This window comes from Fistularia commersonii, chromosome 14, assembly GCF_037954325.1.
Source record: "Fistularia commersonii isolate RoL2024-O1a breed Wild chromosome 14, RoL_Fcom_v1.0, whole genome shotgun sequence".
NCBI lineage: Eukaryota > Metazoa > Chordata > Actinopteri > Syngnathiformes > Fistulariidae > Fistularia > Fistularia commersonii.
Genome location: NC_141297.1, coordinates 13,453,573 through 13,468,735, shown reverse-complemented (window position 1 = coordinate 13,468,735; position 15,163 = coordinate 13,453,573). Strand labels below are relative to the sequence as shown.

The 15,163-nt window shown below is 39.9% G+C and overlaps 1 protein-coding gene across 5 annotated transcripts in view; it reads right to left on the bottom strand.

Annotated features, from left to right (window-relative positions):
- Positions 1-14,093, bottom strand: part of LOC147227339 (plexin-A1-like) — a 299,109-nt gene extending 285,016 nt beyond the window's left edge. For all 5 annotated transcript variants that reach the window (XM_086158939.1, XM_086158942.1, XM_086158943.1 and 2 more), the window contains exon 1: positions 13,964-14,093. The gene's annotated coding sequence lies outside the window, so the exon portion shown is untranslated. The remainder of the gene's footprint in view (positions 1-13,963) is intronic.
- Between the last annotated feature and the right edge of the window lie 1,070 nt (positions 14,094-15,163).

Sequence of the window (15,163 nt, the reverse complement as noted above, 5' to 3'; positions counted from 1 at the left end):
CCTTGGGTCATTGACCAGGTCCAGCCGGGTAGTTCTCGGCTGTTCCCTCACCTTCCTCACGATCATTGATGCCCCAGGTGAGATATTGCATGGACCCCCAGACTGAGGGAAATTGACCGCCATCTTGAACTTCTTCCATTATCTAATAATCGTGCCAATAGTTGTTGCCTTCTCAACAAGCTGCTTGCCTGTTGTCCTGTAGCCCCTCCAAGCCTTGTGCAGGTCTACAATTTTATCCCTGATGTCTTTACACAGCTCTCTGGTCTTAGCCATTGTGGAGAGGTTGGAGTTTGTTTGATTGATTGTGTGGACAGGTTTCTTTTATACATGCAAGGAGTTCAAACTGGTTCAGTTCATTTAGGTAATGAGTAGAGAACAGGAGGGCTTCTTAAAGGTCTTATAAAGTAATTAGAATTAATAAAAACTGTGAGGGCTGCCATTCTTACTGGTTGTTAGGTGATCATAGACCTATGTCATGCAATAAGAAGCTAATTATTTATTTAAAAATCATACAATGTCATTTTCTGGATTTTTGTTTCAGATTCTGTCACTCACAGTTGAAGAGTACCTATAATAAAAATCACAGCCCTTTACATCCTTTGTAAGTGGAAAAAGTGAAAAATCAGTAGTGTATCAAATACTTGTTTTCCCCACTGTATATACACACATATATATGTATATATTTATATATAGGATATATATATATATATTTATTTATTTATAGGATATATATATATACACACACACACATATACATATACATATATATCCACAGTGTGTCTGTGTGTGCGTGTATACATATATATAGGTAGAGAAACACACAGAGATGTAGAAATTTATATTGTGACACCACAGAAGAAGAAACATGAGTTGAATTCCTGCAGGAGTACATCGGTGAACCAGTCAACTCCATCAGCACACAGTAGGGAAAATGAAATGTTGTGTTCAACAGCCACAGAATCTGTTCAGCTTCCTCAGGTTTACTAAAGGAAAAAAAAACTGAAATAGTGTTTGAGGAGTCACTCACGGCCCTACTCACACACACACACACACACACACACACACACAAAAACAAACCTCGTGGCTCCCCACAGAAACACGCTGACTCAAACCCATGCCCACATTTTTCTTTAAACCACATACAAAGACACACCAACTGCGTATGCAGACACAGAAAGAATGAGAGGGAGAAAGACCGTGTGCTGTGCAGAGAGAGTGCAAAGAACACACACACACACAGGGCAAAAGATTGTATGTATGCAGTGAATGGCTCAATTTCTCTCATTAGAGAGAGGTAGCTGCCTGCAGCAAAGCCTCATTAAGTAAGCCTGCTGAGATATCTTAAACCAATAAGAGTAGTCAGACAGTGAGAAAAGGAGTGATAAAATAGTCATATTATGGCGCAATAGCCAAAAGTGCAGGTGATGTGACTGACAGTAGGATAAGGGGAGTCTGAAAGCATGAAAAGGTATGCTTCAATGGCAGAAGATGATGCAAAGCACTAAGTTATATTTTGTCGCATGGACTAAAGGGCTGTGGTCCGAGGCCAAAATTTCCTTTGTGGTCATCGAGCTTAAGAGGTTTTACTGTTGCAATATGTGATGGTCATAGAACTGCAGACTACTTTAGAGTAGAATGCTGTGTGTGGTTAGCGTAAAAAAAACCATGTTGTTGGAGTGCTAAACCAGAACCAAGTCATTTTGATGTCCAATAACTCATATGAATATCAGGGATTGAACCACTAACTAATTCTGGGTCTGCAGCAAACTTATGTATTTAGCAACACCACGCTCTTTTGGAGAAAAAAAAAAAAACATGCTTCTTTCCTTAACAGTCAAATTGTCTAGATGCTGGAAACACACTTATCATCCAATTGATTATAGTGTTTTTTCTTTTAAACAGGTTCACTGTTCACCTGAAATGGAACAGCCTAACTGCTGGAGCAAATGATGCTCGGCCAGCAATATCAGCAGCTTGTGGAGTTTACATGTAGACGGCCATCTAGACATCCACTATAACTGGGAATAAAATAAACACCTGTAAACATTTTACCTCAACACTCAAGGGAATATTTTAACATCCCTCTCACTGCATCACATGCTTGATTATTTTTATAGAAAAAAAAAAAAATGTTGCTGATATTGGGGCTACTTAGGACAAGTCATAAAAAAATCTAAAAAGACAGATCCTTTTCCAGATTAAATGTGTTAGAGGATGAAAAAATTTAATAAAATAAAATAAAAATATTGTGGTATCAAAAACAAAATACCTGTCAATGATTCTGTCTTAAATTAAACAACCTGCTGGCTGATAACATTAATGGCTGTTGAACAGCTGTCCAACATTAGTTTCAACACAAACCCATTCATACAACAACCAATAAAAATGACTTGGTTGTTATTTAATCACAGTTGTTTCGTGAGAGGAATACACGGAACCAAAAAGAATATCCTTATCCAACTGACAAACCCTTTAGCACAGTAGCTTGATGGCAGTGTATCAAAATGTGTTTGTTTTACTATTGTTTTGATTGATCTATTTATTTTAGATTTGTATGAGTTTTGCTCCAGTGGTACGTCTGAGCATACCACTCTGTTCGCTCTGCATTAATTATTAGCTGCGATAAGAATGGTCTCTGTTGTATGTGTGTAACATTCTTTCAAAATTTTAATTTTGCAAACTCCCAACCTAAAAATTCAAATTGTGCTAATGACAGGCTGACACAATTATATGCAACTCTGTCCTGGAGAAGTACGACGATGGACATCATGCATGAACAACCATGGTGAAAAAAGATGCCCAGTTGAATGAAAGATATTATGTATGTAATATGCTCCACACTCAGCACTGAAATAGAGCAAGTAAAGTATAATAAAGAGACGAGGAGAGAATAACAGACAAAATGATGTACAATATCCAAAAATGGTAGAAAGGAGGCAGAGAAAGGAAAAAGAAATAGGCCAAAAAACCTAATAACAGGCAGTCCTATTAGGCAGAGGTCATTGGGTAAATTCATCTCACTAGACAAAAGCTGTCCTGTAATTGTGTCAATGCTGCTTCTGACACACAACACTTTCTCTCCAATTTTGGTCCATCAGCAACCTTTTGCATCTTTTAAAAGGTAAATTTCCATTCTGCATTGCCTATACATCATGATCCCATAAGGGAAGAAACAGGTGAGGTAATGCATCAGCCAAGGATATGCCTGAGTACCACAGCTCACAAACAGGAAAGCTTAAGGTGCCTTAAATGAATTTTAACATCTTTTTGACCCAGAGGCTTGCTTTGTTGTGGCAGAATGGAAGCATTTACTATAAACACTACACCATTTCTGTGTTTGATCAACCATATCCTCCAGCTCTATTCTCCTTTAAGACAGAATGCAAGAGAATTTCAAAGAAGAAAGAGCAGAGTCCAATTTTCAGTTTAGGTGGCTTAAACTGAGCTTAGAGGGTCTGTTTTTCAACATGAGAAGGATCTATTTGTCACAGTAGACAAAAAGTCCGTAACCATGGAGTGGGACTAAGGCTTTCATTTCCTGATAAAATTTCAAAAACAGAAGAATGTGGATTTGTTAAACCAAAGACAACAGTCTCTCTGCACCAAGAGACAGTGTCGGTATTTGTTTTTTCTTCATATATTGAACCTAAAGGATATAATATTCATGCTGCAAGCCAAGAGGCCCATGAGGACACTCTGCCCATACCTTTCTAATCCTCTTTCTCAAAGACAGTCATCTCTCTATCACACACACAAGTCTGTGTTGGACCGGGCACTCAACAAAATGAAATGAACCTCAGTTCTTGTGTGTGTTAGTAAGGGTGGTTGTGTGTGGGATGATGAGAGGAGTGTCACTGTGTTCACTGACTCAGCATTTCTGCACTGACAGTCATTCCTGTCATTTCGCTGCAGTTTCCTTGCAGCAGGGCCAAGTGGGACCTGCCAGGATGCCTTGCCAAAATGTGGAAAACACAGGATCAATGCTGCTGTCTGTACTTAACTTTCCCTAGCATCCAAACTGGCAAGACACGAAGCACTAACGACACAAAAGCACGGTTTTGCTCATTTTGATATTTTATCTTTATTTTTTCTATTGGGATTGCTCTTCATATTGATGACTGCTCCAATGGAAATCAATATTGTTTTGTTTTGGGGGTGTTTCAGAGATGTCGAAATTAAACAGTAAGTCCTGGCTTCATGTGATTATGAAACTCAAGTTACCATTATGAATATAAATCCATTTTAAATGATACACTCAGCATACAATAACTCAAAATCTGACAATTGCAATTTCATTAGCACTTCAATGCGATTTGCTGACAGACCCAACTCAATAAAGATTAATGATTTTAAAGACATTGACTCTCTTGATGGGAAAAAAGAAAACAAAAAACGGGGGTTTCCATTACACCAAAAAACATCCAACTTCAAGTACCACATCAACAAAAAGCTTGCATAAGTTACGGAATCCTCTGCAAGTGCTTCAATGACCCTGATGCCCAACTTATCGTAAATAACTGACTCAACTCTGTCTCAACAGCTGGATAAAAGGGAGCAACAATAAAATGGATACTTTCATTAAAAAAAGAAAAGAAAAAATACGGTTTTATGTTTTAATTTTTTGGAATTTTGCAATCTGGACACTAAATCTGTTCTTTAATTTGAAAAAAGGAAAAAAAGCATGTGGTCTGTGTGTGTGTGTGTGTGTGTGTGTGTGTGTGTGTCTGTGTGTATGTGACTTTGCCTGCTTAAAATGACACTAATAATGAATGGATATTAATTCTCATTATATCAATACACAGCAGCCCTGTGATTAATCTGATTAAAAATGCAATGCTTTGACAGCCCTTATATATATATCAATGCCAGAAAATTTCAAGGACGGGTTCTAAGTAAAAATGTACTTTGAAATTACTTATTAAAGCGCCTAATCAAAAGTGAAAAAGGAGAAAAAAAACATTGTTTTAGGGCAGTTAAACTGAAAACTCTTACTCATCAATATAAATCAAGTTTTTCATCTTGGAAACAATGAGCCATCAAAATGTACATGACATTTTTGGCAAGAGACAGAAATCATAAAGTATGTTTATTGCTGCCTTAACCCTCAGAGCCCTACAGACGCAATTTGCGCCTAAATTTACATCTCTCTTCCTTGGTTGAATTACTCATGAGATATTAATCACAGTGAGGGGAAGCATATAAAATGACTTGACCTTTACAATGAAGCACATTGCAAACACGATTCGGCGTGATTGGAAAAAACAATTATGAATTTACATCATATTTAATCATCAGCACACACAGCCTTGTAATTGCTCTTATTTCTTCAGTCACCATTTAAGAAAAGTCAGGACTAATTTTTAATGTAGCAAAAATTAAAATCTTTACCAACGACTATTTCATTTTGTCAATATTTCTATCTTTACAGACAGGCTTATCTGAAACATCTGGAGGTATTATGTCAAATGATGGGGCTTCAGCTGAGCCTAGACTTACTGTTACTGTTTTCAGTAAGGTACTGCATTTCCTTCTACTACTTGAAATTAATGATATAAGAACTTTAAAAAGACCCTTGAAATTATTGCAAAGTACACTAAGTTGATAGGGTTCATAACCAAGCAGCAAAAAAAAAAAAGAAAAAACATTGTGCTGGACCTCATAAAAAAAAACTGACGTGAGCTTAGCAGCCGTCCTTTTAACAACATCCTGGGAACGAAAAGTAGCAGGGACAGGTCCATCTGTCTTCACTTTTTTTTTTTACACCTAATCAGTCTGAAAAACAACATCTATCCCTCCACTTTCCCTCTGAGTCACATTGTCAGTATCTCTTTGGTTCGCTGCTCATGGCTCTCTTTTCGTCCATTCTCATTTCCTTCAATTTCTCATCTTTTTAAACCCTTCCTCAGATATTGTCCCTTGTGAACGTTTCGGCAGCATTTTACGTGTGGTTATTTTTCTTCCTGTCCTACTCCTCAGCCTGACAGAAGGAAACAATAGAGGCCAGAGCCAATATGACACTAGTATTTCATAGTGTTTGCTGGATTTCATTGTGCACCGATGCCTTTGTTCTGCTTCAAAGATACACCACTAATATATGACCGAATTGATGAAATCAGTCAACTACTTCCTCTTGACTTAAGTTTTTCCATTACTTCTTCCAGGTGAAAGAAATCCACTTAATTTCCATTTCACACATTAGTACTTAATAATTATTTGCTTTATCACTGAGTATGCAACTTACTCTTACCCACCCTCTGCCATTTAGACATCTTTCCTTCCTTCTCCAGGGTGAACATTGGCAAGTTAAATGCATCATATGAGTTCCATCCTTGTCTACATCTTATTTTGACATTCCACTTCACAGAATAAAATAAAAAAATGCCTCAAAAGGAGACTTTAAAGAAAAAAGCTCCATTAGGAGCCCCTACAAGGCCAAATCCTTACCCTATCTTGTCCTTTTAATATCACTTATTGAAAGCTACAATCCTCAGAGGGATCTTTTTAAAACAAACATGTGGTGTGTATTTTTATGTCATCATGATACACAATTTCACCTTTAGAGTATTTAGACTGCTCTCTGCAAAATATGGCACCTGGCCACGAGGACTTGCCTGGGGACAGAGATTTATGGTAAGAAAGGACACGGCAAACAACTAGATCCGTAGAACAGAGCTGTTCCAAACAGTCGTTCAATGTAAAACAAGTCCTTTTTGGTACTTAGTAGCATGGTGACCCTTCAGGGTACTGAAACTGGTATTTCAGTACCCTGAGGGGTCACTGCAGCCACTGATGACCAAGATCAGCCATCTGTTTCTCCTAATCCCTTCTCTCCAATATTTTCAGGCTATCTTGATTTCATCACTCCCACAACACTGCAATTTTTAATTTGTAATTTGTAATTGTAATTTGTGAAAATATATCCAGTGGTAAAGATTTGATTCTTTTCCTTTTCCCTCCACTCAGTGGTCCCTACAGCAAAGCATCTGCATTCATCTAACCTTCTCTGTATCCTCTTCTCCCAAACAGACTAACTCCATATCCTCTTTCACTCCATCCCAAAATCTCCTCTTTGATCTGTCTCCAGTACTCCTGCCTGCCATTCCAACCTCAGCATCTTTCTATAAGTATATTCACTACCTGTCCTCTGCACATGTCCGAACCATCTCAATTTGGCTTCTCTGACTTTATCTCCAAAATATCTAAGGTGTTGTCGCTAAGATGGACTCCTATTCATCCTCAATCTCAGAGAACATCAGCATTTTCATCTACGCTCTGTGTCCGGTTGTTTCCTCAGTGACATAGTCTCCAAAGCATAAAGCATCGCTGATTTCACCACAGTCTTGTAAACCTTTCCATTTATTCAGGCGAATACTCTTCTCCTACATCACACCTGACATTTTTCTCAAACCAAACTTGCTTTAACTCTACTCCTTGCCTCAATGTTCTACTTGGATCCTCCCATTCACACACATAATATTGCTGTGGCTAACCTCCATTCCTTTCCAGGGCATACAAGCTGATCCCTCATATTGTTCCACCTCCTTTGTCTCACCTACGGTAGCTCTCCTAAATGTCCTGCACCACTCTAACATACTTCTCCGCCACTCTAGATTTCCTCATACAGTACCACAGTTCTCTCTCTGCCCTTTGCTTTTTGTAAATCTTAAAAGGCAAAATGCAGCTTCCTCCGCTTTTTCTACCAACATTCCCAAAGCAAATACTGCATCTGTAGAACTCTTTCTTAGCATAAAACCATACTGCTGCTTACAAGCACTCACCTCTGCTCTCGGCCTAGCTGACACTACTCTTTCCCATATCTCAACTGAATGGATCATCAACTTTATTCCTCTATAGTTACCATAATTCTGCAGGTTGTTTGTTCTTAAGAATTGGCAAAATCAAACATCTCCATTCGTCAGGCATCCTCTCTCTCTCTAAAATCCACATGAACATCCTAATCAAATACGCTACTGCCAACTCCAGACTCTCCAGACCCTTCCATATCTCAACAGCCATATTATCAGGACCAACTGCCCAATCACACAATCACACTTCTGGGACCTGTCAATACATTTCCCTCTCTACCTATAATCACCCAAATCTGCTGCACATCCTTCCCATCTCTATCCCTCTGTTTAACAGTCTCTCCCTCCTTACTGTTCAACCAAGCATACAAGTCATCGTATGCCCTTTGCTTTTGCCACTTTTTGCCACTCCTTCACCTTATGCTGCATCTCCTGGTACTCGGATCAAATGCCTTCAGTCCTCTCAGTATCCCACTGTTTCTTAGCTAACCTCTTTTTCTGTGCATGGTAGTTCATTTCCTCATTCCGCCAAGTTGTCTACTTATCTACTTTCTTTCCAGATGAAACACTAAGTTCTGTCCTCCCTGTCCCCCTGATCACATTAGCTCCAGTTGTCCTGTGATCTGGAAGTTCCCTTCTGACCATCGCTGTGTCAACTCTGCCCTTAAAACCACACAGCTTCCACTGTTCTGTTCTTTGCTGTCTGTCCTTTTTTTCTGCCTTGCCACCAGAATCATCCCACACACCCCTATGCTGTGCTGTCTAGCTATATTCTCATCTACCACTACTTTGCATTCACCGATCTACTTCAGATTACATCAGCTATTTAAGATGCAGTCCAGTTGAGTATCTTCAGAGAGAAAAGTATTCACTACAGCCATTTCCATCTTTTTTGTACAGTCCACAGGCATCTGTCCCTGCTCATCACATACTGATCACTTCTGTTGCCTGCACCAACATGTCCATTGAAGTCATCACCAATTCCCACTCTCTCGCCACTCTGGAAATGTCTGCATTACATCATCTAACTGGCTCCAGAATTTCCCTTCTCTTCTAATGCACAACCTTCCTGTGGGGCATAACCACTAATAAAACCGTACATCACACACCCTCGTGTCTATTGACGTTCTCAATCATCCAGGTCATGGTCAATTCTTGTTAGAATCTTCTATTAACTTCTTCTTGGAAATTTGCCACAGCCCATTCGAACTGAAGAAACCTCTCGGACTCTCGGATGACTGGTGAAACATCTTCAAGGGAAGAAAATGAAGTCCAGTTGTTATGAGAAGATTTTGACAAGCTTCACACAACCTCAATATCGGGCTACAGACTCATCCTTCCAACACTCTTTATTCCCAGAACATTCCCAACAAACTCCTCCTTCAAGATAACTCCTCCTCAACTTCTCAACCAGGAAAGAATAACTATCCCTGGTGGTTGTCACCCCAAGTCTCGACAGGTCTAATATGACAGTCAAAGGCTTGATTCACATGTTTGGTCTGGCATATATCTTTAGGGACGATGCCCTTCTCTGTAAAACCATCTGCATTTATCCAGGCTTGGGACCAACTCGAGGAGAATACTGGCTTGTGGCCCCTTTGGAATTGCATTTGATTTAGTTCTTCTTCTTGTCATTTCGGCTTTTCCCTTCAGAGATCGCTTCAGCGACTCAACCTCCTCCATCTATCCCTATTCTTTGTATCCTCTTTTCTCTTACCAACTAACTTAATGATTTCACTCCTTTATGTTCATGCTTCTAATAACTGCTCACCTTTTGTGATTTGATAGGCTAATTGGACTAATGCTGCAAAAGAAACACATAAAAGTTCAGCAATGTGGCTTAGTTTGGATACACATCAAAAATGGCTACCACACACACACACACACACACACACAAACACACACACACACACACACACAGACGCATATTATTTTGCTGCCTTGACTGTTCAGGCAGCACATGATATAAGGCAGAAATTAGTCATTTGGGACAACAAACACAAGCTGTAGAGTCTGCGGCAGCGGAAGAAAATGGGATGTTGAAATTCTTTTAATTGCTGACAAAACAACAGCAGAATTATCTCACATGGAAATAACTCCCTCACCCACTCACATGCCGCTCCTCTAAAAAAAAAAAATCCAACAGTGAATGCTAATGACAATCAAACAATTCTACATAAGTCCTATTTTTAGCTGCCACCTCTGTCTTGCAGTTACCTGTCACATCTGTGCAGCATCAGTGTCTCTTCCCTTACAACACGAAATATTTTAATCTGCCTGCCCTTTTTAATCTGCCTTAACCTTTCACTGCAGAGGCTGCATCAAAGGGAAACTTAAAAGCTCCAACGCTGTCCCACTCTTGCCACCCCACATCAGTCCCCACTTTTATTTTACTCACTCCGTTTTGAATTTAGGATTTGTAAACACTTTGTAGCAGGCCCAAAAATAAAATTAATTAATTAATTAAAAGAAAATACTGACAAAGTGGCCAAGCCTCAGTGGTGTCAAGCATACTGATTTGGTAAAATCAAGCAGAAACAAATATGAAATGATAAAAAATGAATGACTACTGTATTGTACTTGAGGGGTTATCAAATCTCTAAAGCTGCTAATAATAATAGACTTCCTGCTATTGTCCCTCTATCTTCTTGCCTGTTTTAAGTGGGTAAATATCTTAACATCTGACCTGAAATTATTGAAATCCCTCATAGTCTTGTTGACAGCCAAGAACCAATTTAATAGCCATAAAGCGTGATGTTAGATTCATATTTTCCATAGGTTCAAGTAATCCCAAGAACCTCCTTGAGATGTTTAACCATCTTCATACGTCCTATTCTGCAATAACCTGCCCACAAGTGTAAGAAGCTGTACTACACTCAAGAAATTAAATATAAATACATTCTTAATAGACAGACAGACAGACAGAAAGACAGACAGACAGACAAACAAACAAACAAATAAATAAATAAATCGATAGATATATAAAAATTTGACAAACTTTACAGCTGTACACTTATGTACACTTCATTTCTCAAAGGTCTAAGTTACAGTGACCACTCTTAGTCCTGATTAGCGATCTACCTGACACATTCCGACTGTAGCTTCACACTTCATTTCTAATTTTGTGACATAAAAGCCTTTAATAATTGTGTGAAAAAGGTAACACTCACAAAACTTTCTGACTACATTACAGATTTATGGATTCATATTATCTAATCAGCACTGCATTATCTGATCTAGACACTGATTCGTATGCATGAACATTTTGTTTTGTTTAAGTAAAAAAAATGTGTTCTGCCATGTGATATGAGCCAATAGTCCACTTGTCAGCAGCCCAGTAGGAGAGAGTGTGTATCTATCATGGCTGAGTTGCTGCTTCTGCTCCCGCCAGGGCTGCTTGAACATTTAAATGTAGCCTCTGAAGGCACCCTCAGCTAAACAGTGTATTTATTACATCCAATTACACACACTTCCTCTAGGTGAGTCAAAACTGCTTCACAACTGTGCTGCTTTGTCATTCTATTGCATCTTTCTCTCCCTGTTTATTTATTACAAGCAATGGAGGTATGAAGCAGCTCAACAAGCACGCACACCCACACACAGGCACACGCACCCACACACCGCGGGGCAACGTTGATTGTCTGTGGCTCTCTGCTCAGACAAGGTCCTGGAGCACCAACCTCCTCCTCTCGCTCTCTCTCTCTTTGTCTCTCTCTCTCTCTTCCTCACACACACACTAACACACACTAACACACACATACACACACATACACACACATACACACTAACTATGACAGTTGCTGAATTTGTGACAACAAAGCGTCACTGTCAAGAAACTTCCACAGCAACTTGAGTGAAAAGATGTCTAAGAGGATGTCAGCTCCTAAATAACCCTGATCCATGTTCAGCGAAATACATCTATATCATCAATTGTGTTTTACAGAAATATGTTTACAATTCAAAATCAAATTAAACTGCTGACGCAGATCTATCAGTGGAAGTTATTAGAACGCTACCATGTTCACCAACACGCTGTTAGTTTCTATAATAAGATGTTGCACTCTGTGATGCAGATACTGCAGAAAACCGTGATACAACCATAATTTAAAAGACATCTTTCCAAACCATCCATCCATTCATCCATTGCTTGCCACTTATCCTGCACTCAGGGTCACAGGGGATGCTGGAGTCTATCCCAGCTGTCATCGGGTGAGAGCGGGGGTACACCCTGGACTGGTTGCCAATCCCACATATACAGAAAGACAATCATTCACTCGCTCACTCGTTCAGGGAAATTTTCCCACGTTTTCCAATTAACCTGCTGCATGGTTTTGGACCCAGAGGAACCCAGAGGACACCCATGCAGATATGGGGAAAACGTGCAAACTCCACACAGAAAGGTCCCCTTGAAGGAATCGAAACAGGGTCCTTCTTGCTGCGAGGCTGCCCATCATTTAAAACCTCCCTCCTAAAATGCTAAAAAATTTTTATAGTATACACACATTGTCCACATTATACTGGATACACAATCAGAAAAAAAGAGATGATTCCAAGAATAAACCAGGTAATTAGGTTGCAGGCAGGTAAAAACACAAGCTTCACCGTCATCAGTTGGATTTGAATATAATCACTTCGTGTCAACCGATGTAACAGGAACTAATGCGCGCTGCAGTGAATATATCACTGTATGCTATATGCTTTACCACATTGTGCATGCAGTCACTTTGGATGTCACGTCTGAGCCCCGTAGTGGAGGTGATGCTTAGGCTTTCTGTCTTATCCATGCATCCAAGCAAAGGCATGTCATGACACACGCACACACTTAAGAGAGAGGCAGACTTTCTTCCCCTTAAATCTCCTTGCATCTCATCCCAAGCGCTCTCATCGTCACGAACACACACTCACACACGTACACATATCTTCACAACTTAACCCAGGAGAGATAAGAAGGGAGAGAGAACGAGATGAGAGGGGGTTCAGAGCATGCAGTGACTCTAACATGCGCACACACTCACACATTAACGTACACAAGCGCACAGACACAAATGCACACACACACACGCACACACACACAGAACCTCAGAAGATTGTTTTCAATGTTCAATGTACTTGGCAGCCGAACCGGTCTTTTGGCAGCAGTAGTCGCTCAAAATTTGCCTGTCTGCCTCACCTACGCATTTCAAGTCAAAAATTCATAAGGTGACACAAAACTGTCAGAGCACGAGGATGTGACACCAAAATGATGATTCTGTGTGTGTGTGAGTGTGAGAATGTTTGTTTCTATGTGTGTGTGGGCAGTGAGGAGAGGGCGTAAACCCGTAGACACACACACACATACATACACAAACATACATTCTTACAATCACATACTCTGACGTGCACTGAGATATCCATATCTGGGGGTGGGAGCACCTAAACTCATAGGTTTACAGGAAAAACTCCATTGCATATGTTGCATCCAGATGTGTGCGCGACAGGTCCCCACACGCTTTCAAACTATTGCCTAAAAGTGTAGTTTACAAGGGAGATGTTTTCTCTTAAAGTAAAATACAGTTAAAAGTAAAAGTTATATTGCACCATTTTTATTTTTACTAATCCTGATCTCACAGAACATCCTAACATCCATCCTGTCAGTGGTTATTGTATCACTAACGCATTATTTTTAATGCAGCCTAATGGTGATCTCAAATCAACCAAAATCCTTTATGTTGGACATTTGGACCTAAGGTGACCTGGACGGGTTCACAATCTAAAAAACCCTGTTTCGGGACAGATTTTGCAGTTTCTATCAGTGCAGAGAGGTAATCCTTCATCCTCAACAACTTCAATAGTTCTGTTTGAAAGAAGTGATGTGAAGTGAGGAGGAAGACAGTCCGTCCCCATCCGCGGCGTGAGTCTGGCTACTTCGCCCTGCGTGAGCAACACCACGGCAGGGTAGTTTGACACGCAAAAACAAAGGTTTAAAAAGGATTATTCCCTTCAGTCAAGTTCATGTTGTCAAACAGTAAGAAGAATATCGGCGGGGAAAACAAAGAGGGGAAGGAAAGGAAGATTCGGAGGAGAGGAATGTCATGCGAGGGGAGGGGAGAGAAAAAAAAAAGCTCCGTGATGATGAACAACCGCTGCAAAAAAAAAAAAAAAAGTTTAGATGTACTTACCGATCTTAGTGTCCTCCTCGTTTGTCCTGCTTGGCATGCTTTAAAGATGTCTGCGTAGTAGCAGAAGACCAGTCCATTCCCGGCGGGCTCGACAAGCAGCAGCAGCGGCGGCGGCGGCGGCGGCTCCGCGTCCAAAGCTCAGCTCTGCAGTTTCCTGCGCACAGGAGAGCAGCGCTCAGCATGAATGAGAGGGAAACTGCGGTCAGACTCCGGCATCCCCTGGCAGAGAAGGAGAGGGAGAGCGAGTGAAAGAGAGAGAGAGAGAGAGAGAGAAGACGAGGAGTAGTGCGCCGCCTAGTTGTGCCAATGCGTAAAACGGCTGGCCAAACGCAGTGCCGCGTGGCGCGCATAGGTGGCAGCATTGGACCCGGTACCGGGTTTCTCATGATCCTTGACAGGAGAATAGCAGGGTGAGGTGATCTTCTCGAAACGTTCCTCCTATTCAGTTTGACTGTCGCTCTTGTATTATTATTACCACCGCAGTGTGAATGTGTGTGTGTGTGCTTGTGCTCACGCCTATTCATTCAGAGTATTCACTGCTGAAGGTCAGCTCCCTTGAAACTTGATAAATCATCTGTATCGGCATCAATGGCCTTGTCTGATGATTCACCAAAGACCATTGGATGCTGTGGCTGGCTAATTTAGTGCAGCATTTCACTCTGATACATCAACTTTTCCTTCTCAATTCAAAAAATCGTTTGCCTCAAAGAATCTTGAAGATGGAAAAAAGTATCAAATGAATTTGGCCCTTTGAAAATAGATTCTAAATAGACTAAAAGACAGAAGGAATGTCTCGTACCTCGTAGGACTGAAGCAGATGGCAAAATCAAAATTTTAAAAAGTTTAAGTGACAAGAAATTTTGACTTGAAAGCTCAGAAAAGACTGTGTCAGAAGAAACATTGTATTTTGCTTTTTAAACTAAATTCACAAAAAAATATGCTGAGCAAATTAGTAACAGATGCAACATGTCAGATAAATTTAGCAATTTATAACTCTTATTCAAGATAACCAACTTGAATTTTTCAGTTTCCATTCTTCAACTGATGGAAAATAAATAAATAAATAAATAAATTGTATATATACATATATATATATGTATAAGTAAATAAATAAATGCATTATATATATATATATGGAGAGAGAGAGAGATAGAGAGATAGAGAGATAGATAGATAGATAGATAGATAGATAGATAGATA